The sequence below is a fragment of the Xenia sp. Carnegie-2017 genome, unplaced genomic scaffold (genome assembly GCF_021976095.1).
Source record: "Xenia sp. Carnegie-2017 unplaced genomic scaffold, XeniaSp_v1 HiC_scaffold_6, whole genome shotgun sequence".
NCBI lineage: Eukaryota > Metazoa > Cnidaria > Anthozoa > Malacalcyonacea > Xeniidae > Xenia > Xenia sp. Carnegie-2017.
In genome coordinates this window covers 15,504,693-15,532,390 of record NW_025813526.1, presented here as the reverse complement: position 1 = coordinate 15,532,390, position 27,698 = coordinate 15,504,693, and the positions used below count along the sequence as shown (strand labels likewise).

At 34.7% G+C, this 27,698-nt stretch overlaps 2 long non-coding RNA genes across 2 annotated transcripts; one reads left to right on the top strand and one right to left on the bottom strand.

Annotated features, from left to right (window-relative positions):
• Positions 1–8,244: 8,244 nt before the first annotated feature.
• LOC124458126 lies at positions 8,245–8,804 on the bottom strand. The gene is made up of 2 exons (XR_006953022.1): positions 8,746–8,804; positions 8,245–8,493 (listed from the first exon to the last, which is right to left on the bottom strand). It is a non-coding gene; the product is annotated as an uncharacterized LOC124458126 (long non-coding RNA).
• A 54-nt stretch (positions 8,805–8,858) lies between these two features.
• Positions 8,859–18,462, top strand: LOC124458125. The gene is made up of 2 exons (XR_006953021.1): positions 8,859–9,175; positions 17,891–18,462. It is a non-coding gene; the product is annotated as an uncharacterized LOC124458125 (long non-coding RNA).
• The last annotated feature ends 9,236 nt before the right edge of the window (positions 18,463–27,698 follow it).

The window sequence follows — 27,698 nt, the reverse complement described above, 5'->3', positions numbered from 1 at the left end:
ACTTAATATTCACTCCCTCAGGAAAAAGCGAGTTTTGTTTCCCCTCGAAAATCGATATTTTTTTCTATTATTAAACCCTTAAATAACAAACCATAATACGGACTTCTAAAATTCAACTTTTCTATTAAATTAAAACACCGTCTCTAAAAATAAAAACTCTTACCTTACTGAAGAAAAGCCTCCAATAGACTGACATAGTTTCGTAATTTTGCGTTAACAAGTTAATAAAAAAAAAATTCAATATCGCCTTACCCATGTTTTGAGTCAAATGCAATGCTGGAAAATTGTAATCCTGGTTGAAGCCTCATAACACTTGTAATTTTATTTTTCAAACAAATTTGGTAGATAATGTTCGTGGAGTCAATGTAAAAGATACGACGACCAATCCAGTCAACTGTAATATCATGAACAAAAACATTTTTCGCAAAAACTTCGTTTCTAGTTAAGCCAAAATTTCCCCGTTTGATGTTTTTGTCATCAATGTAGTAAAGCACATTCTCAACTACATCAATTTCGATGTCATTATATCTTGATGCATTGTCAAATTTATTCTTACTGGATCCAATAATAGCGCTGACATGAATATCTCCAGTAATAGAATCAACAGAGTATACTTTATCAAAGCTCATGATAATCAAATATGGCTTTGGATAAACATCTAAATAAACAATAAAAACACTATAAATAACAACGACGCGAGTGGATTAAAAAAGTGCAAATTTTTATAGACTTTAGAATCATAATATTTGGTGAAAGACCACAATAAGTGTTTTTAGAAAGAGTTTTTCACAGTAGAAATATTACTAATAACTGAAATTAGATTGACTGCATAACTTCTATCTATTATTGTTGCATATTTTTATTTTAGTGCTATGAGCAAGAGTCTATGAAAATTTATCAAATCTAAAGATTATACCTTCGTAAAAACACATTTCTGTTTGCATTTGCATCATTTCTTTGTTGTATTGTTTTACTTCCTTGCATGCAGTTGTGTTATCGTCATTGCCATCTTTATCAACGCAGGTTTTTATCCACTCTTTCACGTTATCTTTTAGTTTCTCTAAGCTTTTCTTGCAGATTGGTATGTCGTCATTACCATTTACTACTTGCCCAGTAATGGACAGGATTATAAGAGTCCCAAGAAACGCTTTTGTTGAGCTTGATATCATCTTTATTTTCTATTTGTTAGAAGGTGAACGATTATTAATTTCTTTAAAGCTTTCGTAATAAAATTTTACATTATTGATGAAAGTCTTATCAACACTCCAATGATATAATCATTTTGTTCTTAGCCTTTTTTGGGATGTATGAATCAGGTATTGATTTCTACAATTACGTAACATTTTAACTTCTTTCCCCAAAAAGTATTTTCACGTTTACTTTCAGAAAATTGATGACGATTGAATATTGTTGCAATAGATTAGACAAATTGTTCATTATAATGACTAATGTTTACAACAATTCATATAAGTCGAGTTCACCCGCGTATAACTTGTTTTGCATAAATAGATATAAGGTTTCTAGGAAACGAAAGCATAGAACGAAATAATACATTTCAATGTCCATTATAATTAAATGACGCAAAATATGAAATTTACCAAGAGCAGTTTAGAAACAATTTAAAATGGGTTGATTTCAAACTTGCTCGTGTGAACTTAGTTTAATGGGAAAGACGTATTGCTCAGCTAAGCCAGCAAAGTTGAGGGCAAAATAGTCTGTTGCGCAGTGTTTAACAGAATCCCGATGCCGCTATGCAATACATGATACTCTGCTTTACAACATCTGTCAGTATTAGAGAGAAGTTTGACTCTCATAATTATTTAAGTTTGGAATTGAATGAAATTTATGGGCATTTTTACCGAACTGCTAAAGTAAAAAAGTCTAAAAAGCTAAATAGAGGAATGCAACTTTGCAGTGTTAAAAAATTCTTACTTCTTCAAATATTTTGCTTCAGACAATTAAAAGGCATTTGCCATGTGTCAGAAGTATTCTTGCAATATTGAATAATCGTAGCCGAAGAAACAAGAGACGAGAAATGTATCATTTTTTCTGCATGTATTTCTTGCTCTTTATAATGACTTCAGTATTGATGTTTGATGATGATTTGCCCCATATCAATTGCGTACCTCTCTTTCTTGATTACTTCCCTAAATCCTAAATTTTAGTTTTAATGTCCAATCAAACATTCTTTATCACACATGCATTCAAGTTTTAGTTTACTATCATTCTCATCTAAAAACGTAAAACAGTTTGCAAATATTTTATAATTCTTAAATGACTATTATAGTCGAAAAACATTTTTTATCTGTTTATTTTTGTTATCTGCATTTACAATAAAAATAGTTAATGATGGTTGCTTCAAATATTTTTGATGTAGCAACTATTTTGTCTGGCGCATCAATGGAAATATGATATAAGACATTTCCAGACATTCATAAATATAAATTAGTAGAACTTTATCATTGGTTGTGATCAATCAATTCGTTTTTGTTTTCATCATAAGGATAAATATAAAATGATAAAAAGATTTGCGAAACGGTAAAATGTTTTTAAAGAATTTTAGAGAAGTCAAATTACCAAGTAGCATATATGTATATATGATGCATGGCTATGCTACTCTAAACTACAGAAAATGTTTAAAAAAAACATACAAAAATGTTTCATAATGCGTTAAGTATTATATAAGATGAAGATTGTGTTAGATTATCTGTTGGATTACGTATAAGCATGACTATGATAAAGAAATGTATGCTCTTGATAAGGAGGTTTAATCCATACGAGCTATTGTTCTTAAATTATGTGATAGGCTCTGAATTTTAGGTATTTTTATGTTTTCTTTACTTACCATTGAAGAAGCAATTTGGCTATCAATGAAATTTCTCTTTTGAATTCTGACGAGTTGTTTTCTATTCTTCTCAAACAGCAGCTTAGAAAAAATATAACTGAATAAGAAATTGTTTTGTCCTAAAGTGCTAGTAATATTGGCTTTTTGAATTTTGTTATCAACACAAGACAAGTACTTTTCTGTGAACGGGGAAACAAATTTTGATGATTTTTCATTATCTTTCATTATTTTTCATTGTCAGAAAAGATATGAAACAAAATATTGTTTCAACAATTCCAAGAAATACTATTTACATTGAAAATAACAGACCAAATTATTTCAATTCCTTATAACAACACCCCGGGAAAAAATATGTTTATGTTTACGTTATTCAAATTGGTCAACTATTTCAAGTGTCACTGTAAACTAAAAGAAAAATGTGCACTGCAGATGTTAGTTTCGTTCATAGATAAAATACTATAAAGCCAGAAAAGGAGTATTGTCTATGAGCAACTTTTGTTCAATTTTTATATTTAATTATAATATGGTTTATCCCCTTTTTACTTAACCTAACATGAAACTTTCTAAAGTACATGAAATTCAAACAAGGCTAGTTTCTTAGGTAATTATCTATTATTGTTTCAACAATTCCAAGAAATACCATTTACATTGAAAATAACAGACCAAATTATTTCAATTCCTTATAACAACACCCCGGGAAAAAATATGTTTATGTTGACGTTATTCAAATTGGTCAACTATTTCAAGTGTCTCTGTAAACTAAAAGAAAAATGTGCACTGCAGATGTTAGTTTCGTTCATAGATAAAATACTATAAAGCCAGAAAAGGAGTATTGTTTATGAGCAACTTTTGTTCAATTTTTATATTTAATTATAATATGGTTTATCCCCTTTTTACTTAACCTAACATGAAACTTTCTAAAGTACATGAAATTCAAACAAGGCTAGTTTCTTAGGTAATTATCTATTATTGTTTCAACAATTCCAAGAAATACCATTTACATTGAAAATAACAGACCAAATTATTTCAATTCCTTATAACAACACCCCGGGAAAAAATATGTTTATGTTGACGTTATTCAAATTGGTCAACTATTTCAAGTGTCTCTGTAAACTAAAAGAAAAATGTGCACTGCAGATGTTAGTTTCGTTCATAGATAAAATACTATAAAGCCAGAAAAGGAGTATTGTCTATGAGCAACTTTTGTTCAATTTTTATAGTTAATTATAATATGGTTTATCCCCTTTTTACTTAACCTAACATGAAACTTTCTAAAGTACATGAAATTCAAACAAGGCTAGTTTCTTAGGTAATTATCTATATACCTCCCATTTCACATGAATTTAATTTTTCATGTCTTTATTGTATTTAGTTCATTTCAATGTATTCATTCCCATTCCTCTCTCAAAAATTCGGAAAAAAAGGACAAAAAGACACATTAATGTTTTGACCTCCACCTCCGTAAACATTTTCAGAGCAAAATTTACCACTTATATTTTCATAAGTTACAATCATCATAGAGGAAAGTGCTTTTTCGTTTTCACCGAATGCATAAAAGGAAAGTACCTGCTTATATTTTTTCATTTTTTTGTCATAAATTGTGGCGTACTACGTATGTTTGTGTCTTATTAACATAATGTCAAGTTTAAGTTGTTTAGGCACACCACTTGTGCAATATGTATAAATGCACATCATTAGATTATACTTTTGAACAATTTTTCTAAAAGAATAATAATATTTCTACAATTCGTATTAAAAACATTAAATTGGCATTGAATGCAAAAACGTTCTCTTAAATTTATTCAAACAGTTTCTACAAAAAAAAATGCTTTCTGCAAAAAAAAATCTGCAAAAAAATGTCTCTTTGTTAGGTTGTTTTTGACTCAAATTATTAAATGAAGATATGATCTTTGCACTTTGCAGGACAATTTAAGCAATTGTATCATGAACGGGATCCCGTTGCATATTACATTCTTCACTCAGATTATTGAGAGGAAAACAATGATTTGTGTGACAGGGAAAACTTATTACTGATTGCAAAAAATAAATACCTCACAAAAAGTTTCCTTTTATAGTTTAAATTTTTCAACAGCTTTAATGATGTGATTTTATTAGGAGTGCAATCTAACTCACGCTACACTCAGCAAACGCGGATCAAATATTGCATGTTGCGCACGCATTAAAATAGTAAAAATAGGCGCGCAGTGCGTACATGTTGTTAGCCTCTAAAAGATCAGCAGCGATACGCCGAGCAAAAATCAGGGCTCAGCAACTAAGCTTAGTGCAAAACCGATAAAATAATGGCCATAAAAAAAACAGTCGTTATTCTTTCTACTGTTGACAATCCTAACCTACACAGGTCTGATATTGTATGATAGTGTGTATCACAACCTCGGCAATAAAGACAGCCAGCCAGCCGCAAACACTTAAGACCAGTTCCTCCAATCAATAGTTCGTTGCACTTTACGACATTGATGTTGAATAGAGGTAGCTGCACTCTTTCCATAGCAAAATAGAAGTTCTATTACAACAGCTATTTTAAAAAAATTAAAGACTTATATCTCTAGAACCAACGGTATTAATGCATCTGCCTCCTTTGCCACAAGGATAAAACCAACATTCGTTTATTTCAGTTACAATAAAAAACGTTCATAAATCAGTTAAGAATTTGGATGCAATATTAAGAACAACGTCTTTTTAAAAGCTTACTCCAAATCACAACTACTGAGCATGGCTACCAAGTCATCTAAGTGTGAGTGTGAGTGTTAGTGAGCTTTTATAATAAGGACAAAATTCACACAAACATAACATGCATATCGTACATAAAACTTAAGAACTTTTATGCATCAGCAATATTAAGCATATTTTTGCATACACCTTCTTTTAAGTTCGTTTAACAAGTTTTTGAAAATTTTGACTACAAGTGTTAACTCAACGGACAGGGCCACTTTTTAAATATCCTAATATTGCTAAGAACAGTTATATTGCTCTTGTCATATTTATTCAAAGTTGTTTGATCATTTGATGCTAATGGATAAACGAAAAGATTTTTTTAGCTCAAAGAAATTCTTATATAGACTTTAGCTGCAGTGGCTAAAGTCTCAGTGATGTTGTAGATCTGCTCAGCCCCTCTCCACCAAAATTTTTTTAGAAAATTTAAATTTTCTTTGGAAATGTGATAACAATCAAGTGTTCTAAAATTCTGAGAATAAATGCCGAAAAGTAAGCATAGAGGACTATGAAGACATCTTGTAGATGCTATTGTCTTAATGACCAAAATGACATTATGAATTTGTTTATTCTAGAAAATTTTTATGTAGCCGGGTAAGCTGGCAACATATAATATAAGATCTAGAAAGACCAACTTACCGAAACATTTTCGATACCTTACCGAAACGACAAACTTCTTGCACATGATACTTTTTTACTGAGAATTTACTCAAATGCACGTACACAATTTTCGATCCATTTTCTTTAAAGTGTCCAATTTTTACCATCTTAACTGTAAAAAATATTTTACTTTTTTGGGAATCCGTTTATAATGCAAGATCCTTGAGCAGCTACCGCAGTTTTAATAGTAGTTTTACCAAAGTCATTTTGATGCCAAGAATTGGCTCTATCTTTTGCAGTTGGAAGCTAAGAACATTTTTAAAAACTCTTTACAAAGTGTAAAAAGCGGTATTTTTCTAGCAGAAAAGCGACGATATTATTGGAATTTCTTTGTACGAAATGTCTCAGATAAAGAATACTGCACTGTGTCTTAAATTGACAAAAGTGGATTTGAAATTTTGTTTTTTGATCAGTGATTATGAAAATGTACAAGATTGGCTGAATACTCTCAAGATTCGGCGATTAAATATGGGGCGCCAAATGTAAAAAATATTATTTATGCAAAATAATGTCTCGAATTTCATTATTTAGTAACCATCTCTGTATTAAATGCAAACAATCCGTTGATTTTTTCCAAACAAGCCCTGTATTGTTTATTGCAAATTAAATACTCCACTGCTTATCAATCCGAATTTAGAATAAATATCGTGCGTGCCAAATGTAAAACAATGAGCTGTTGCTAAACTGGAGAATGATTAAGAAGAAAGACGAATTAAAAAATAGACTGTAATAACGATTACTTCCAGTATGTTACCCCGGAGAATGTATTGACAATACACTATTAACAAATTTGGTGGCAAAATTTCCTTAGTTCGTATTTAAGTTACACTGCAGCTATAAACTTTACTTTGCAATTGGCAAATTTCATTCTTGTATTATACTCGTTTCACAATGGAAATTTTGGTTGGGAATATCGACGAAGAAACAGACGTATCCACAAGAAGTTAAAAGTACACTAGATATTTAGCTAATTTGTTTAATGATCTCATTACGCTTATTTCTAATTACTTTATTGAAAAGGCAACCTAAAGTTGGTGCAAGTCCAAGCAAAGTCAAAGAGATGTTTCATTTTGGATTCAGCTTCACTCAAATGACCGTACGCTAATGACCAACTCGGCTAACAAACAATAACCTTTTACGTAACGCAGTTATTAGTTATCCTGAAATATTTAAAGCCATTTCTGATTCCAATCTAAAAGGATTATTTAGAATTCAAACAGGGCCACCATACACAGGGTTTGAAACCCACCTCGCGACTGATGGCTTTACTAGTCTTATCACTTTTGGAGAAGCTTCCGACGACAACAAGGCTGAATCTGTACTACAAAGTTCTTAAAGACTGTCGATAAATATGGTAGACCGTTAAGGGTACGATTTGATCATGGTGGGGAATATGTTTGAGTTTTGCAAAGTATGATTCATCACCGTGAGGGAGAGGGGGTTATAATGTTATAGCTGGGATCTTCAGTTCCTAATCAGAGAGTACAACGTCCAATTGGTGATGTTAACGTTCAAGTTAGTCGATATTATACTGAAACCTTTGAAGAGATGGAATTTGAAAAAGAGCTAGATATTGCAAATGACAGTAATAAATTTTGCCTACACTAGGCATACCTACCCTGGATGAACAAGGCATTAGTCGATGTTGTTATGACTCAAAATAGCCATAAAATATCAACAGTATTTTGCCACGCCACATCAACTTATGTTTGCATTTGGCCATTTCACAGAACTTAGCCGTTTCATGTAACATGAAACACTCTACCCTGCTGTTTCAGTACAGGATCAAATATGCAATGCCACAACACTTCCTTATTTTAAAATCTTACCATCAGTATGCCTACTTCCTAATGAAATAATGAATGAAAAAAAGCACAGTTGTGCTTTTATCAGTATCTCAGGATAAAAACAAATAGCAATAAATGAAAAGTGTGCAATTTCTGATAATTATCTTAAAGAAAATGATTTATAATTTTATGGTTTGCATCAAAATATGAATTAAAACGTAATTGCATTGAGAGGTTTTATTCACAATGTGATGATGTCAAATATATCGAAAAAATTAAAGTTGGCTTTGCATTGTTAAATTCCTAAATTATTGTCAACATAAGGCAACAATTTGCTAATTATACAAATTGAATAATATTAATATATTGTCATTAAATATAACACAAAAGATTAAGTTGGTTAAAGACAAGGTCTAAGACATCAGGCTTACTTGCCAGCTGCCTAAAATGCTCTTCTGTAGCGGCAGAAACCTAAATATTTGCAATAGATGACGTCAATACGACAATGACTTCCTTTCTAGTCAGTTCGCATAATACCAATTATATTGAAATATTGTATAAGTAGAAAACAAGATCAGACGGAGTAATAATGTGAAACTCTTCACTCAAGTCTCTAGTGATTTTAGTGGGCACCATATTTAATTGACAAAACATGACGCAGGCTTCTGCGCTCTAATTTATGATGTACTCAAACAGTGTCCTCGCCAAATTACTAAAACTTACAGAATTATATACAAACAATCCCATGTTTGTAAATGTAGTTCGTCCAGGTTGGTATAGTCTTGACAAGGACTATTTTTGTTGATGCTGACTGACGCTATGACAACCTAAGCGGTAGTCATTTTCGGAGTTAAATGAGGAGTAAACGTGAGGTTAAACGTATTTGTTATCTGGTTGTTACGTCATTGCATTGAGTGTACAGGAAATGTGTGGGCGTCAATTGTGTATTGTCATTGTGAATTAGTGTGAAGTGTAATGCTTTTACTTGACCGTTTGTTTGTATTGTGAATAAGTCGTTTGTTATGTGCCGGTTATTGCTGTAATCTTTTCAGGGGGGTTTGTTCCAAGTTGGTGTACCAGCTTTTTATCTTTAGGTATGGATTTAATAGCATCAGTAGCGTCGGAAGAGTCTTGTAATGAAAATTTATTTAGGGTAAGTGGATTCAAAAGATTTGCAATGAATTTTCCTACGTTGTAGTGTGGTGTGTTTGTGGTGTCAATTATTGGTCGTAACTTAGGTAATGTGTCAAATTGTTTGTGCGTTTTAGGTAGTTCATCTGCTCTGCCAAAGTGCGCGTGAGTAGGTCGTAAGAAAGTATGTTCGGTTTCATTGAATATTTAAGTTGTTTTTGACTGACGTTTCTAACACCTTAGCGGTAGTTATCTTCAGAGTCAAATGAGGAGTAAACGTCAGGTTAGTCGTATTTTTTATCTGGTTCTTACGTCATTGTATAGTGTGTACAGGAAATGTGTGGGTGTCAATTGTGTATTGTCTTTGTGAATTAATGTGAAGTGTAATGTTTTTAGTTTATCATTTGTTTGTATTGTGAATAAGTAGTTTGTAAGGTGCCGGTAATTGCTGTGATCTTTTCAGGGAGATTTTTTCCAAGTTGGTGTACCAACTTTCTAATGTAAGCCGTTGTTTATAGTCAGTACTGTAAGTAATGAATTTTGCCGAGTCTCAGTCAATGTTGTGCTGTGTGATTCGGTGATGTTCGGCAATGTGATTAGTTTTGTCTTGTTTCTTTAATAGCTGGATTGTGTTCAGTAAGTCTTATGCTTGAGTTCTTGCCAGTTCCCCCGATATAAGAGACGTGGCAATCGAAGCAGTTTCATTTGTAAACTGCACCTTGTCGTTTTTTGGGTTGTTCTTTGTCCTTTATGTTCGTTAGAGAGTTAGATAGATAGATAGATGATTTTTTTCTTAAAACTGGCAGCGATATTGCTGAAATACGTTTAAGATTACATATAATACATGCATAAATAAATTAACTAAATTACATCTTCAATGAGTTGGTATTAAAGTTAGCATTAAATGAAGATTGAGTCCTAAATTCCATAGTTGAACGTGCTAAACGAAGAGGCAAAAGGTCTTGAAGCTTATGTGAGGAATCTGCTATTATCTTCTGAAACAACGCTGTTGTTATATCATTCCTCCTTTCGCTAAGGCGTTGCAAATTAGTAAACTGCAGAGCGTTTTCATATTCTTGATGAGGCAGGATTATTTTTAATGCTCGCTTTTGGACTGACTCTAGATCATTTGGCAGATACAATGTCAGACTATTGTGGAACACTAGATAAGCATACTCTAAGACATGTCTTATATACGTTTTGTAAACTTGGAGCAATTCCTTGACTTCGATATTTGCTCGTTTTAGTTGAATAAGATAATAGAGGCGTTTACAGCATTTCTTAATTATTTCATTTACGAGGATGTTCCACTTAAGGTTGATGGCTATAACCAATCCCAAAACTTTCGCGTGCTGGAAAATATCCAGTGTAATGTTATTGATGGTAATTGGTTGAAGGTCATTGGTATTAGATCCAAAACAAATTCGCATCTCTTTACATTTGGTTTCGTTTAACTGGAACTTATCACGCGAGATGCTGTTCGCTAATGTGTCCATTTGGTTTTGTAAGTTACTTGTTTGATCTTTCTCAATTACTTCACTAAAAGTGGTATCGTCTACGAATTTCCACATTTCATTATTTGGTAACTTGAGATCGTTAATCATTATCAAAAATAGCCAAGGCCCCAATTTTGTGCCCTGCGGAACGCCTACAGGTATGAGTTCACACTCTGAAAAGCAATCGAATTTCAGCTTTACTCTGTTTCCTGTAGGAGAGGAAATCCATAATCCAATGTAGAACCCATTTCGGTATATCAAAAGAAAGTAGTTTTTCAACCAATAAATTATGATCAATGAGATCAAAAGCTTTCTTGAAATCTAATAACAGCACACGAACGGCCGCCCCGTTACTATCAGTTGCTTTATTCCACGACTGTAACATACTAAGTAAAGCTAGAGTTGTGCTTGAATTTGGAATTGCCCCATACTGATTAGAGTCTATCTTCTTAAGTACAGCTGGTGTGACATAATTTTCCACAACAAACTCCTTCGGCTACTTTTGATACAATCGCAGTAAGTGATATAGGCCTTAAGTGTTTATTAATATCTCGTACAGGTTTCTGCTTTGGAATCGGTATAATATTTGCTTTTTTCCATGATTCTGGTAACCTGGCCTCTTTAAAGGAGGTGTTTATAATATCTGCCACGGGAACGGCCATTAAATCAGCATTCTCTTTTAGAACCCAGGCGGGAATACCAATTGAGCCAGTTGCTTTCCTTGCGTTAAGAGCTGACAACATCTTGAAAGCAGTAAACTCAGTGACAGGCAACAACCTCGGGAAATCATCATTCTCATTATCAAAGCATAAATGTTAGGGCAGTGGGTTAAAATCTTTCATGGTGTTAGAAAGGATTCGTTGATCATGTTTGCAAGTTGCTCAGGAAAATGATCAGAGAGTGTTAGTGCATTATCAATATTTTGCCAAGTTGACATCATATCTTCCTGTGAAGAAACCGACGGTGAAATACCACTTTACTTTTTGATTTCCTTCCACCAACTTGCAGATTAACACGATTTTAAATGTTGTACTTTGTTTTGGTAAAAACCTTTCCAAAAAGATTTTCTTTCTCGGTTTACTTGGTTTCTTAATTTCTTGAAAGAGTCAAGGTCTTTTTGTGCAAAAGCTTTTTCCGTTTATCGGATCAGTTGTTTTAGCGATTTGGTCATCCAATGAGGCTCATTATTGATCAGCACCTTCTTTTTTGGGAGTAGGAAATCAAGACCAAAGTTAATGATGAGCTCTAACATTTTCATTTTATCGTCACTATTTCTTCCTACCCACTGTTTGACATTAACTTCTTCTAAATATTTACCAAAGGCCGAAAGTTTGGATGGTCGCAAATCCCTGGACATTACCACTATTTTAGTCCCCGAGTTTTCAGATCTTTTTATAATGAGGGGTTTTGCACAAGTAAGTGCCAGATTAGGTGAAATACTGGTAAACGGTGATTTCACATCAAAAGACACTAGTACATAGTTGTCCGGTATTTGTATTCTGATCAGTTTTTTAGTAAAAGTTTCAGTGGATTGTAGCTTGTGTTTTGACTTGCTTGTAAGTGGTTGCAGTATCTCAGTCGAGTACTTTGAGAGTTCGTAAGTAGGCGAACCATAAAATGATACAATTTGTCGCATAGGTATTTGTGGTTTGTGATGTTTTGGTAGTCCGTATAGTCTGGGTGGTCGTGTTACTGAACATCTAAGTCGATAGTAAATACGTTTAAATATAATGTTAGATTTTCTCATAGAGAAGATCTTGCTGTTAGGCTTGCGTACTATATTGTATAAAGGCAGTTTCATGTTTAGGTTTTAATCATACTTGTGAGTTGTCTACTCATGTATACAGTTTTGTGTGTGTTTCACTTCCTGTATCCTACAATGCATTGCGTTCCGCTTTGTTAATTTTTTTCTTAGTTGATTCTCTCTCTTGCCAAGAGATATATCGTGTTAAATAGATAAGCATCCTAATCCACATCAATCTTAAATAAACAACAGGTTATGGGCCCAGACACCCATTCCAACTAAGAAAATAAACATCAGTGATCATGGATGATAAAAGCTGGAGTGTGGATAAGCTCACTACAGACAATTACTCAACTTGGAAATTCAAACTCAAACACCTTCTCATAGCAAAGGACTTGTTTGGATATGTAGATGGATCCATTACTCTGAGCAGTGAGGCCAGTGAAGCAGACAAGACCGCTTATAAAAAGAATCATAGCAAAGCTTTCTCCCACATAGTCTTATCAGTAAGCGACAATATCATCTATTTCATCACTGAATGTGCTAATGCCCAAGCAGCATGGGACAGGTTGAGTGCTCATTTTGAGCGTGATACTCTTGCCAACAAACTGTTTCTCAAGAAACAATACTTTAGAACTGTTATGAAGGAAGGTACGTCTATGCAGGAACATCTCCGACATATGAAAGCCATAACAGACAAACTCGCAGCGATCAAAGCTAATATAAGCGAAGAGGATCAGGTCGTCACTCTGCTTGGTAGCCTCCCCGATAGCTACTCAACTGTCGTAACCGCTCTAGAGGCACGAGGTGACGATATATCGCTAGAGTTTGTGACTCAGACATTACTTAATGAGGAACAGAAGAGAGAACAAAGATCTCTGGCTTTGGCTGGCGTATCTGGTAGTGGCAGATCTCAAGCCAATTCTGACACTGCCCTGCTGTCGGCCAATAGCAGACCTGATCAGCAAATAGAGGATGCTATATATGTGGTTCTTTGGACCACTATCAGAATGTCTGTCCCAGAAAGAGCAGTAGTGGTAGGGGAAGTCGCGGATCTCGTGGTGGTAGAGGACGTAGAGGGCGTGACCGTGGCTATGAAAATAACTCTGACAGACCTCATCATGTTAAGATGTCACAACAGGATGATGGTGATAGCGGTGAGACGGCGTTTGCGATGTCCGAGGGTAACGTCGAACCTTAACTCTGGCTAATCGACAGTGGAGCTAGTAGTCATATGGCCAAAGAACGAGATGCTTTCTGTGACTACACGCCTACTGCACCAGAATCACCCGAGTATGTTATGATAGCCGATGGTTCCAAGATACAAGTGAGGGGGGAAGGTAGTGTGAAACTTCAGGTCTGGGAGAGTCGAAATAAATCCAGATATGCTACTCTGTACAATGTGTTACATATCCCCGAACTAAGTGGAAATCTGTTCTCAGTAAAAGCCGCTACTCAGAAAGGCTACGTAATCCAATTCGGACATTCTCGATGCTGGGTCAAAAATCGTAGAAAGATGGTGTGTGCATCTGGCACCATGAAAGATAAACTTTACTACCTCGATGTTAGAACCGATGATCACTCTGCTAGGTGTGCGTCTAATACAGTTCTGTGGCACCAACGTCTCGCACATGCTAATATCAACAGTATCAAAAACATGACTCAGTGGTGTAACAATGGCTGTGATCTATCAGGTAACATTGGTGTGTGTGAAGCCTGTGTAAAAGGCAAGATGACTCGTCAACCATTTCATACTGATAACATGATCAAATCAACCAGGGTGCTCGAGTTAGTCCATTCAGATGTGTGTGGCCCTATGCAAACAGAATCTATAGGTGGTAGTAAATACATAGTGTCATTCATTGATGATTTCTCTCGATATGCTCTTGTTTATTTTTTGCATGATAAATCCAGTGTGTTTCAGGTCTTCAAAGAGTATGAGTCTATGGTTACTAATGCTACCGGTCAGACTATAGGTACGTTGAGAACTGACGGCGGAGGCGAGTATGTATCTCACGAGTTTGAGAGTTACCTGACTTCACGAGGTATTCAGCATCAGCTGACTGCACGATACTCCCCGCAGCAGAACGGCTGTGCCGAACGTTATAATCGTACTATCTGTGAGGCAGCACGTTCACTCATCGCTCAATCCAGTCTTCCTAAAACGTTTTGGGCTGAAGCAGTAGCCACCTCTGTGTATCTGAGAAATCGTCTTCCCACGCGAGCTCACAGAGAGGTCATAACTCCTTATGAGAAATGGAACAATAAAAGGCCTGACCTCGGACACGTAAGAATCTTCGGATGTCTAGCGTTCGCTCACGTTCCAGATCAGCTGCGACGAAAGCTGGATGAGAAAGCAGACAAGATGACATTCGTGGGATATAGCCTCAGATCCAAAGCATATCGACTCTACAATCCGCTGACTAAGAAGATAGAGGTGCGCCGTGATGTAGTATTCGACGAAACTAAGCTAGGTATGCCAAAGTCTACTGTCAAACCTGAGGAAGCTCGCTCTGAGACTTTAGAAGTAGACCTACATGTAAACAACACTGATGAGTCGTCCCCACGTACCTCCGCACGTCCATCTAGTTCTACTCAACCCATCATCCGCTTCGGTATTGATGATCACACTGGTATGGGTCACGTTGCTTGCTCAGCCACTGATATCATAGAGCCACTGTCTTTCTCAGAGGCGCAGGAGAGTGTGAATCGTGACAAATGGATGACTGCTGCTGAAAGTGAGTATAAATCACTTATCGAGAACAAAACCTGGGAGTTAGTGTCGCTACCGTCTGATCGTACTGCTATAGGTTCGAAGTGGGTGTTTAAAGCAAAATACTCACCCGATGGTACTGTAGATAAGTTCAAAGCTCGACTAGTCGCCAAAGGATACGCACAACAAGCTGGTATAGATTACGACGACACATACTCACCAGTAGTCCACCGCTCTTCATTACGTGTGCTACTGGCTGATGCTGTGGAACGTGAAATGCTCATACACCAGATGGATGTGCAAACAGGCTTCCTAAATGGCACACTTCCTGATGACGAACAGATTTATATGACACAACCAGAGGGGTTTGTAGTTCCAGGTAAGGAACACTTAGTCTGCAAGCTAAATCGTTCGCTATACGGACTAAAGCAATAGCCGAAATGTTGGAACACTGTGCTAGATGAGTTCCTAAAATCTTTAGGGTTTACTCGATCTACTGCAGATAGCTGTGTTTACGTACGATGGAAGGATAACTCTAAGATGATGATCACAGTGTACGTGGACGACATTTGTATTATGTCTGATACAGACACACAGATGACTGAGGTAAAGTCTGCTCTCTCAGCTCGCTTCAAAATGACAGATCTCGGCGAGCTACACCACTGCATAGGTATAGTCGTAAAGAGAGACAACTCCTCCTTACACCTCAGCCAGACACCGTATATCCGACAACTACTGAAAAGATTCGACATGGAAAACTGTAATCCTGTATCCACCCCTGCAGCATGTGATGTCAAGTTAGAAGAGAATGATGGTAGCAAGCCAGTCGACGCTAAGCTCTATCAGTCTATCATAGGAAGTCTCCTATACGCTGCAGTGTCTACTCGTCCTGATATAGTGGAGACAGTGGGAGTTTTATCAAAGTTCAACTCCTACCCATCTCAGACTCACCTGACGGCCGCCAGGAGGGTTCTTCGCTACCTCAAAGGTACCCAGGATTTAGGTCTCGTATATCGAAAACAAGGAAAATCCCTATATGGATATACAGATGCTGATTACGCCAGTTGTGCCGACCGTCACTCGAAGTCTGGAGCAGTGTTCATACACGCTGGTGGACCGGTGAGCTGGTGTAGTAAGCGTCAGTCAATCATAGCCTTATCAACTGCCGAGTCCGAATATATAGCTCTCTTCGATGGTGTGGTGGAGTGTGTATGGTTACGTCAGTTACTGTCAGATACTGGAGCCCCCCCATCGACAGCCACCACCATTCATGTTGACAATCAATCTGCTCTCGCGATAGCAAACAACGGTAAAACAAGCAAGCGTACAAAGCATGTAGATATTAAGTATCATTACACACGTGAAGCTATCGAAAAAGGTGACATCGCTACTCAATATTGCCAATCCGAAGAAAATATAGCAGACATTCTCACGAAATCTCTGCCCCGAGAGCGATTCGTTTCACTTTGAGATATGTTAGGGTTAGCTTAGTCTGACCGGCATAGGACTAGATTTTGGATTGTGTTATTCCTGTTTCATGTTTTGTTCACTTGGTTGTATTTTGTTTTTTGTTAAACATCAAACTGAGTGGGAGTATTGTATAAAGGCAGTTTCATGTTTAGGTTTTAATCATACTTGTGAGTTGTCTACTCATGTATACAGTTTTGTGTGTGTTTCACTTCCTGTATCCTACAATGCATTGCGTTCCGCTTTGTTTATTTTTTTCTTAGTTGATTCTCTCTCTTGCCAAGAGATATATCGTGTTAAATAGATAAGCATCTTAATCCACATCAATCTTAAATAAACAACATACTAGTGATGGTGCTGGGTCTCCTTCGAGTTGCTCGTACGTTTGTCTGTTGTTAACAAGGGTGTCCATTTAGTCAAAGTAATCATTCCTGTCCATGACCACAGTGACGGGTTCTTTGTCTGCTGGTAAAATGATGATATTACAAGTGTCGTTAGCAAGTTGTTCGCTCTGTCGTCCAAATGATAGTAATAAAATATATGGTTTGAACTCGGGAGTATCGTTACATGTTTAAATATATAGTTCGTCCAGGTTGGTATAGTCCTGAGGAGGACTGTTTTTGTTGTTGTTTTGTTTGTTGTTGTTACTAACGACTACATACGTTTTGCAAGCAACGTCAGACGCATGCGACAACAACTCTTGTTCAATCAAAACTGCAAAGATTTTGGTCTTGTTCCCACAGGACTTAGAATTAAGTCCCCGTTTAACACACAATAGGCTAGTCAGATTGTCGAATCCACTACCAGATGACTGATACGAGCACAGATTAAAACTGTCGCAGACGAATCAACTATTCCATTAAACAACAAGAACAAAGACTGAACAAACTGAAGGAACTCATACCAACGACAGTAAGTGATACTTTACTTACTACGATACAAGCTATTTCATAGAAACGAGCAAACAAGACAGAGACACAACACCAAATCAAACAACAACTAAACCTTGAACGTTTAAAACGCACTAAAACATATACAAGACATAAACATGACGATATCTGGGTGAGGAATATCTCATCCCGCTCATTAGACGAAACTGAAACACGACCAATATCTTACGGACTAAAACATTCCATAACACCTAGAAGAATACCAACTAAGACGATAATATCAAGTGTCAAGGCTGTCCTAGCGTATCAAAGTCAGAGACAACCAAAGACAAGATCAGAAGCAGGGTATCCTTCGCTTTACAATCGCCTTCATTTCTGTTCTCCTTAGTTTAGAAAAAAAATTAAGTAAATTTTCTCTACTCTGCAGGTAATGACCCAACTTTTATTCTTCTTGGTGTCGTTTGCAACAGCAATTACGGTGATCAGGAATGATAGAGAAAAATTAAATCTTTGGGCACGCTATTTTAACTGCCATTGTCATGATGATGGGTGACTTTGATTTTGAAGAAAGTTTTGTGGAAAATGATATCTCTGAGTTCAATACAATCAAAATGCTGCGAATAGTTCTATTTTGTTTTGTTTCTTCTGATTGTGTCAATCATCATTATGAATCTATTGGTTACTCTTACAGCTCAAGACCTAAGTGACGAGTTCAAGAAAAAAAAATAAGCAAGTCAAACTCTTTTATACTGTGAGTAATTGGAATTTGTCATGAAAGCAAAAAATTGTTATAAATGATAAGCCTATATAGGAGAAACTTCCTTAACTTTAATTTCAGAAATATCATTTTGATTGAAAATATACAACAGTCTATATGCACACTGCCTTATAATGATTGAAGAAAGGAGAACAAGAGCAGTCTTCCCACTAATTAAAACTGAAGCTAAGATCAAAGAGTGTAAATATACGTAGAGGTGAATAAAAAACAGGGAAGAAAAACAGTCTTTATATTTCCCTAAGATATCAACTTAAATAGCGAATGTTAGTGTAGGCAGTTATAACAAAAATTAGAAAGCAAAAAGGATATTGACGCTACTTAAAAAGACTAATACGCAAAAAAATAATTTAAAAGAAAGCTTAATCAATCGTGCAAGCTTTTTTAACTATAGGTTTATCTTACCTAGTCAGAGGTCACTGTTCTTCAACTACTAGAGTAATAGGATGTCAAGTCTCACGATCGTAGTTGAATGAAAAGATTTTATTTTGGGGGTTTTAGATTAGTAAAAACACTATATTAATAGCCTCCAATATCAACGCTAAATACGTCGGCATAACGTATTTGTGAAAAAAAGGATAAAAGCTTCGATACATCGATTTCCAGGTAGAAAGCCTGTAGCTGGGAACCAAGTTTAAGATAAAAATTTAAACGAACTAATTACACAATAGCAATTGAACTCCCTTATTGATCCGGTCATCACGCTTATCGGTCGATATTATACCAGATCGTCCACTGATCTGGCTATTCACCAATGGAATGGCTTAAAAAGCGTTCTTAAAGTCCCTTATTTGTCAAACATGTCGAGCCAACCCGCTTATCAGTCAGTCAGTTAATATAATTCCAGATATGTTAAAATCTTATGATCTGGTTACTAGAGTGACATTTATATAAGTTTTCAGATATAAAATAGAATTTTGACAATGAAATTTGAACGATCATTATAAATCAGGAATTTGATGATCACAAAAAAATTTAAAATCAAACGAAAAACTAACTGTAATTTGAAGTTTTATTGTAATTCTATGAGTTATTGGAGAATGAAACGAGGGAATCACGTAAGATATGTGCACACAGGTCAAATGTTCAGTCTTCAACGCTTTGATTATTAAAAACATAAGGAAAAAAACCCATAAGTGGGAAACAAACCAAATTGTTCTCTCAGGCATTACTGTGCGTGGTTGACTTCTTAGTTTCCTTGTTCATTAACTCACATGCATAGAATCATACTTAATTTCTATTTCGTCATTGGACCACGTTACTAAAGAGTTACATGAGATATTCAAAGTGTTGGGATCATGAGCGTACGTAATAATAACAGCCCATCAATCGTCAATATATTCTGAAAAACCGCTCTCGATGAATAACAATAACATTATATTTTGCTACATTTGGTCCTTTGGACCGCACTGTAACAACGCTAGCCTATAACTGGCGTTGATGTGCAGGGAATTGTTATAAGATATGTGAAGCGTAGATGCATTTATCCATTCAGCAACTTGCAAGGTTCATGCAATATCAGCATTACTCCATTTTGCTACAAATGATGACGCAGCTCTTGTGTTGTTTCTTTTAAAGTCAGTAATACCATCCATTTTTAAGATTTTTTAAGGCACCTTGATAGAGTGTCAGATGTTACGGCTTAATGGGGCTTCTGATAACTAATCAATAATTGACCATTTTTACTGTCTCATACACCATACTAACTTCAAAAAATACTGCAAAAAACCTTATACCTTTAGCAGAAGAGGTCGAAATTAAAGTAATTTGCTTAGAATGCAATAAATCTTCCTTTTTCAATGGACTCATAATGTGTTCTGGGACACTTAGTTTCTAAGAATTTGCCGGTCGTGCGTTTTTTTTTAAATTTTCTTTTATTTTTGTGTCGGTTAGTTTAGCAGACTAACTTTTGTTTATAATGTCAGCAAGTTGCTGATTTATAACTGGACCTATGTCCTCATCTTAATGGAAATATTTCTAGATATCAATAAGCATAGCGTCCTATTCATTTCGAGCAGTTTCGACGCTTCTTTCACCCTCTATGACCGTGTTGGCTAGGGTGTACGTGGTGTGCAACAAGGCTTCTCCATCATTAACATCGATTTTGTGCTAAAACTCAGTTTGTTTTAAGCTTTTCGATCGTTTCTTCATCGGCTTATCCGTTTCCATGTGCTTTAAATGCACCATCACAGTTTATTGATTTCTTCATTTATTACATGGATTCTGCGATGCTCAAAAAAACTTAATTTAAGTTTTGAAAAAAATTTTGGCATCTGCTTCTCGTTGATTGGATCTCTTTCGTTATTGTCCAATATGTCAGTTTTTTTGAGATCATACTGTAAAATTTCATCCTCATCAGAAGTTCTCGCCATTTATAAAATTTTGCGAGCGACACTAATGAACAAACGTGGGAAAATAAACAGTAGCTTTGCATGAGCATATCTCACGTAACTCCTTAGTGACTTAGTCAGATGACAAAATAGAATTGTAACCATTAAATTTGATGACTAATTTTTGAACTGTAAACTTCAGTCGCGTGACTATTTTGATTTATTCTAGATCCGCCCCAGATAAAGACTATTGAATAATTCATTATGTTTTTAAGTTAAATAATTATTTGCTCTAATAAAAAAATGAAAACTAATAAAATCAATGTCTGTCGAGTGATTTATCTAAAGCCACTTACACAAAGCTTAACTATGTTTTTTGTCTTATGTTTACCAAACGCCACAAAATAAGCGTTGGCGTGGAATTGAGCTCAATGAGCGTGGAAAAAATAACAAGGTGACATAACTTTTTTAACCAGATAATGAACACGAATTCCTAATAAATTATGTGTTAGGCATACTATACCTGTTATCTTTTAATGCTTCTTTGCATGATGAAAAACCTGAAAAATAAATGTTAAGAAGCGTTAGATAAGCATCAGTCAAATTTGGGACAACCTTGAACAACACGTAATATGAAATGTAGCTAACTTTAATTTCCTACATTTTTTTATTGAAGCGTTATTAAATATACTTAAGAGCGCTTTGAATTAAAAAATCAACCAATAATCAATACTAGTGAGCAACAAATTTATGTCAAAACTAGCTGACGAAAGATTAGAACAATTGAATTGCAAATAAGAGAAAACAGCAGAACTGATTGCAAACATTGATTTGAGGAAATAGAGACCGTAAACAAAAAGAACTAAAGTGATTTAGCAAAATGAATTCAATTGCATTGAGTCAATATTGAGAAAAGAAAATAAAAAAACGCCGTGGTCATTCTGAAAATGGAAGAAATATGAAACATAGAAATACATGCCATTACTAAGTAACATGAATCAATTATGTTTGTAAATGATGATCGTCCAGGTTAATAAAGTCCTGAGAAGGACTGTTTTTGTTGTTGTTGACTGACGTTTCGACAACCTTAGCGGTAGTCATCTTCAGAGTCAAATGAGGAGTAAACGTCAGGTTAGCCGTAGTTGTTGTCTGGTTCTTACGTCATTGTATTGTGTGTACAGGAAATGTGCAGGAAATGTGTATTGTCATTGTGGATTAGTGTGAAGTGAAATATTTTATTTTTAGTTGTGATGTGTAATTTAGGTGTGACGTTTTTAGTTGTAGTGTGTGGGTGTCAATTGTGTATTGTCATTGTGAATTAGTTTGAAGTGTAATGTTTTTAGTTGATCGTTTGCTTGTATTGTGAATAAGTCGTTTGTAATGTGCCGGTAATTGCTGTGATCTGTTCAGGGGGGTTTGTTCCAAGTTGGTATACCAACTTTCTAATGTAAGCCGTTGTCTATAGTCAGTACTGTAAGTGATGCATTTTGCCGAGTCCCAGTCAATGTTGTGCTTTGTGATTCGGTGATGTTCGGCAATGTGATTAGTTTTGTCTTGTTTCTTAGTAGCTCGTTTGTGCTCAGTAAGTCTTATGTTTAAGTTCCTGCCAGTTTCCCCGATATAGGAGGCGTGGCAGTCGGAGCAGTATATTTTGTAAACTGCACCTTGTCGTTCGTTGGGTTGTTCTTTGTCCTTTATGTTCGTAAATATACTTGCAATTAATAAGATGTATACACAGTGACTGAGGTATATTTTAAGAATTTCGTCCTTTGGCCGGTTACATTGTTTCAATCTATGTAAGGAAACCCTAAGAGTCAAAAAAGGCAGTCGACTAATTTTATTCAATTTAAAAGTACCACAATTGAAAGAACGCCATTATTGTAACACTCTTCCTTACAGCATTTCAGCCCGAAGCTTACATGAAGTTATGCGTGAACTGGTTCTTTTGAGGACTTTAACTATCAATTACAGCGTGAATCAATAACAAAATACGCAATACAACCTAAGTTTATTAAATTTCATATTAAATTACAGCGTTAAAAAGCAGCGTGCTCTCCATCGTACGTCACGTAAGGTAAACTAGACCCAGTCACAGCACCTCACCGGCAAACACGAAAAAAGCCAATTTTGAGGACAAACAGTCAGGAAAGATCAAATTTTCCTCGTATAAAATATATTGCAAATGTTCTTTAAATAGTTAACTCAATCTAAATACATTATTTCTTAAAGGGTGATGTAGGCACTTTAAAGTGACGAGATTGAAAATGCATTTTTGACATAGGATGAAAAACACGTGCGAATATGTTGGAATGAAAACAGTCCATGTGACTAATTAATACGAATCAACTAGATCTACTTGCACCGAATTCGAAGTAGCTAGCTGGGTTACTCAAAAATAAGCGAAATCGTCAGAGCATGCGCAGTCAACTCAACTTTCTGCCCGAGCTCATAGTCATGGCGATGACAATAAGATCTATTAGCAACAATTAAAGTAAATACTTCAATAAGTAACATATTATCGGCGAAACGTTTGAGCATGCGCAGTGGACTAGACCAACTGTGGAGCGTACTTTTAAACATTGCGCTAGTGTAGCTGTTACTCTTTAATTATGATTTGAGGATTTATATCCAACTAGCAGTCACACCAACCTTTCTTTTCACCCACTCATTTTGCCGACATCACCCAATTTCAATGCTTTTGTGTGCTAATTTATACAATAAGAATGGCATTCACATTAAGCAAGGTTTACATATCACTCGAACATTGAAATAATTTTTGGTAACACTACGTGTGAAGTGTTCGATTGAATTGTATAAGCTTCACTGTTAAATGTTATGACAATTAAAATTTTGTGGTTTGTAAAACCATACTATCTTGATGCATGTTGATATAAAAAGTTTTTTGTTTCTGTTCACCTTGGTTTAGCAAAAAAATTTAAGTAAATTTGCTTTACTCTACAGGTAATGATCCTACTGTTATTCTTCTTGGTGGCGTTTGCAACAGCACTTACGGTAATCATGAATGATAGAGAAAGATTTAAAAACTTTGGGCACGCTATTTAACTGCCATTGTAATGATGATGGGTGACTTTAATTTTGAAGAAACTTTTGTGGAAAATGATATCCCTGAGTTCAATACATTCAAAACGCTGCAAATAGTTTTATTTATTGTGTTTCTTCTATTTGTGTTGATCATCATTATGAATCGTTTTGGTTGCTTTTGCAGCTCAAGACATAAATGACGAGTTCAAAAAAAAAATAAGCAAATCAAACCCTTTTATACTGTGAGTAATTGTAATTTGTTATGAAAGCAAATTATTCTTATAAATGAGAAGCCTATATAGGAGAATCTTCTTTAACTGCAATTTCAGAAATATCACTTTGATTGAAAATATAGAACAGTCTATATGCACATTGCCTTATAATGATTGAAGAAAAGAAACCAAGGGCAGGCTTCTCACATATTAAAACTGAAGCTAAGATAAACGTGTGTAAATATAGGTAGAGGTGAATAAACAACAGGGAAGAAAAACAGTCTTTACATTTCCTTAAGATATCAACTTAGATAGCGAATGTTAGTGCAGGTAGTTATGAAAAAAAGATTAGACAGCTAAAAGGATATTAATGTTACTTAAAAAGGTAATACGCACAAAAATAATTTAAAAGAAAGCACAATCAATCGTGCAGGCTTTTTTAGCTCTAGGTTTATTTTAACAAGTCTGTGGTCACTGTTTTTCAGCTACTAAAGTGATAGGATGTCAAGTCTAACGATGGTAATCTGATTTAAAAAATAAAAACAATTTATTTTGGTGGTTTCAGATTAGTAAAAACACTATATTAATAGCCTCCAATATCAACGCCAAATACGTCTGTACAACGTATTTGTAAAAAAAAAGATAAAAGCTCAGACATAAATCTTACCCTTTAGTAACTTTGTTTTTCTGTGAATATAAGATACTTAACTCAATATATTTTTTAAAGAGTCCTCAAAAGAGAAAAAAACATTCTAAATTTACAACCCTTTTGTATAAACTAAAAGATAACGTGTATCAATGTTGGCATAAATAATGATCTTATGTAGAGCGTTGTCTCTTATCTAGGCAATAATGATAAGTGATTTAGATAGAAAGATGCACAGCTTTAACAAGTGGTCTTGTTGGAATGGCAACAGCTTTTTAAAACCAGCTGCAGTTTGGCTAAAACGTCAAGACAAAAATTTGGTTACATGATTTGGAAATATATCTATGGGTCTGACCTGATTTCAACAGTTTTAGATAAAACATGAGAACAACGACGTATTGCAAATGGAACTTACAATGGTGAAACAGGAAATTAAAAGGTTGAAAGAGGAAGTTTAAGTAAAAGATGAAGAATGACAAAGACTTGAGTAAAAAGATAAAAGATAAACTTAAATCGATGAAATACAACTTGATAATGACAATGATGGGCATTGAGAAAGACAGGTTTCTAAAAATCCAAGGACATTACTACACTTCAATTTACAAAAGGGGTGTGTATTAATACATTAATAGAATTAATACATTAATTTAAAAGAATTTCATTTCTTAAGGAAATGAAATTCTTTTAAAAACCAAATAGATCACTCGCAATAAATAAACTACTATATGTCCCCTGTAACTGAGTTAATGATGATATGGGAAATACAATGGCGTAGCCAACTTGTAAATTTGTGACAAAAATTTTAAATTGACGTTATATATGTCAAAATTATATAATACGAAAATTACAATTAAAATGATTTATGACGCTTAAAAAAGACTGTAAGTTTTGTGCTAGAGGTTCTTACTTCTTTAAATGACTCAAAATTATTTCACATTTTATTACCGCTACTTGATTATTACTTCGCCCTACGGCTGAATTAAGTGCTTGCATTATTAGGGGAACTTCAATCTTAGCTAAATCGGAAACTCAAAAACAAAATCCAATTTTATCACATAACTAATAGCTCTTCAAAAAAATACATCACCCCCCCCTTCAGGAAGCATGAGACAGAATTTTGCTAAGCTTGCCCGTGATCTACATATTATTTTAAGAGATTTTTCTTTGAATTCAGATCCTAAATCTGCTATGGGAAATTTTTAACTTATGGATAAAGCAAATATTTTCATTTTTTAGTTGGTGAAAAATTACAGTGTATTTCTTCATGATAGTGCCATCAAGGTATTTATGAAGTCTAAGAAGCGGTATTTATTTAGCAGAAAAGAGACGACGACGCAATGGCGCCGTTATTAGCGAAATGTCTTTGTACGAAATGTCTCCATAAAATAGAATACACTGCGTCCTAACTAGAAAAACTGGGGTTGAATCTTATTTTATCATCAGTAATCATGAAGACGTACAAGATTAGCCGAATACTTTTAAGATTCAGCCATAAAATATGGGTCGCCAAATGTGAAAAAAATTATTTATACAAAATCATGTCTAGAATTTCATTTTTTGGTAACCATCTATGTATTAATTGTACACAATCATTAGATTTTTTCCAAACAAGCCATGTATTATTTTTTACAAATTAAGTACTCCACTGCTTGTATCGAGCCAAATGTAAAATAAATATCGTTTTTGCCAATACTAAAATAAAGAGCTGTTGCTAAACTGGAAAGGACTATGAGGGAAGAAAAAATTTCAAAAGACCTGAAATTACGATTACTTCATGTATGTTACAGGGTGAGTGTAATAACAATATATTAAGAATGCTAGCAGCAAAGTTTCCTTAGTTCGTATTTAAGTTACACTGCAGTTATATATTTTACTATGCAATTGGCAAATTTCAATCCATTATTATACTCGTTCCACAATGGGAATTATGTTGGTAATATCGACGAGGAAACAGGCGTATCCACAAGAAAGTAAAAGTACACTTGATATTTAACTATATGGTTTATCTCATTTCGATTATTTCTGATTACTTCATTCGAAAGGCAAGCCCAACGTTAACGCAAGCTCAGTCCGAGTCAAGGAGATGTTTGATTTGGGATTCAGCGTTGCTCAAATGACCGTGCGCTAAGGATTACCTCGACCAACAATTTATAACCTTTAACGTGACGCAGGTATTGATTATGGTGAAAAATGTAACGATATTAAGAAGTTAGTTTGATCGGATAGAAAAAACGGGCCGGCTAGAAAATGCTGAAAGGGATAAAACTAGTTTTATTCTTTATTTTGACGAAGTCTTACAAGAGTCCCGCTAAATCATAAATAATTTACGACATCTTGGCATCCTAGACCCATAACCTTTGCAAAAATTTGACGACGTCTTATACGAAAAGTCCGGCATACTAAATTACTCTAATTAATATTCAAATTCTCCTGCTGAATTTTTCATTTTAAGTTTTCACTGGGGATCGAAAATTTATAAATATACGTGCATGAGAACTGAAGGTGTGTCACTTGTTGCATTTAAAGCAATTATTCTTGGGAGTATTTTTTTATATTTTAATAAGTAACTTCCATCACAAACGATTGTATTAAAGTGGATTAAAACAAATGGAATTTTACTACAAATACTCAACTCACAAATCGTAATTAATACATATATTTTTTGCTTACCATAGAAATATCAAATAAGAGCCTTTAAATAAAAGCATTCTATAATAAGGTTGTTAAAAATCTGGTATATATTAATCAGGTAAAACGTTATTGAACTATATATATAAATTGTGAAAAGAGAAGTATATTGAATTATACATATAACCACAATATTTAACCCACAAATCGTAATTAATACATATTTTGTATGCTTGCAATAGAAATATCAAATGAGTGCCTTTAAATAATGCTTTCTTTAATAAGGTTGGTAAAAGTCTGGTATAACATAATCAAAGAAAAGTATATTGTACTATACATATAACTGATAACAAACAAGAAAGTACATTTAGCACTGCTAAAGCTTGTTGGCATGACAATACATAAAACAAATTACACATATTTATAACTTAAACAAAAGCAAGTGTAGTTTAAATAAGCGTTATTTTAATTAGAGAGCAAAAATGTATCCCATTGATTTAAATTGATCCTTATTGTGGCAGAATAACGAGTTTCCATAGCTATTTATTTGATCGTTTCGCGTGCATCGCTCGTACGTACAGCCGAACCCAATGAAAGAGTCG